This window comes from Sphaerodactylus townsendi, linkage group LG10, assembly GCF_021028975.2.
Source record: "Sphaerodactylus townsendi isolate TG3544 linkage group LG10, MPM_Stown_v2.3, whole genome shotgun sequence".
Taxonomy (NCBI): domain Eukaryota; kingdom Metazoa; phylum Chordata; class Lepidosauria; order Squamata; family Sphaerodactylidae; genus Sphaerodactylus; species Sphaerodactylus townsendi.
The window spans coordinates 75,579,255-75,580,446 of NC_059434.1; the positions used below are offsets into that span (position 1 = coordinate 75,579,255).

Here is a 1,192-nt window from a genome sequence, read left to right on the forward strand (position 1 = left end):
TCCTTCCTTCCTTCCTTCCTTCCTTCCTTCCTTCCTTCCTTCCTTCCATACCTGCACATCTGCTTGCCTACCTCTCATCTCTCACCTCTACCTATTATTTAAATGTCTGTTCTCCTCAAACCACAGGAAAGATGGATAATAGCCTGATTTCAGGTATGACAACTTCAAATGCTACGTTTTAAAGGTATCTTAAATAGCTTGTTTTCACATGGATAATTATTATGCTGTTTTTATGGTTTTTGGTTTGTTTTACTTTGTGAGATGGCTTAAGCATTTCTCCGGAGAGGCAGCGCACAAATTCTGCAGATAAACAAATAAATAAATAAAAACCATGATTATGATCAAGCATTTCAGCTGGTTCTTTTTGCTCCCGTCTAGGTCATGTTGAATCTCACCGATACGTTTTGGCATGATCCAATAAAATAACAACCTGTTAAATCCCATCTTGGATTTCACTGGAAAAAAATAGGCACAGGTTCAGATTTCTCCCATTGAAACTGACCTGACTTAGGAGGGCCTTAACTGCAGCTGAATCACACTCTTTATTTTTACTTTTATAACTGATCAGCAAAGCATGGACAAACGGTAATAGCATAGTCCATATTCCTATTCTTTGTCATTTGGAGGACATGTTAACATACAAGCGCACCAAAAAAACATGCTTGCTGTCGATTCAAAGTCTGCCCTCTGCTTAGAAAGTTATCAAGTGTTGCAAAAATGGAGAGTGGATGGAAAGCTAATTTGCACACAACCATCACTTCTGCTTTGTGTAGTGTCCTTCTCTCCTCAAGCAACAGTTCCCCCCTACGGGACCAGCAACCTTTCCATTCATGCTCCAGAGAAATAGAAATAAAAGCAGGAAACCTTTGCAGGCTGGCAAAGACCTGCTCATTCAAATCATGCCCTGTCATGTTAATCAGGGAACTCATCCCTCAGCTCAAATGTAAAATTCCACAATGGTGAAATCAAAACACTGACAAAAAAGAGTCTGTTGCATATTGGTGACAAGGAAGGGGGGAAATAGCAAGCACTGATTATGTTTTAACTGACTCTGCTTTCGATTGTTATGAACATGATGACAGAGAGGAAGACATTCCTGGAGAAAGAATGAAAGTGATCTGGCCATATGAGGAAAATTCTGTAAAGTACAAGGAATTTCTCGGGTTTATAGCAACTCTCCAGTTCAATTTTG

General features: G+C 39.6%; 1 long non-coding RNA gene across 1 annotated transcript in view; it reads left to right on the top strand.

Moving 5' to 3' along the window:
* LOC125439824 overlaps window positions 1-859 on the top strand; it is a 19,785-nt gene extending 18,926 nt beyond the window's left edge. The window contains exon 3 of the long non-coding RNA XR_007245590.1: window positions 848-859. This is a non-coding gene — a long non-coding RNA (uncharacterized LOC125439824). The remainder of the gene's footprint in view (window positions 1-847) is intronic.
* Window positions 860-1,192: the final 333 nt, after the last annotated feature.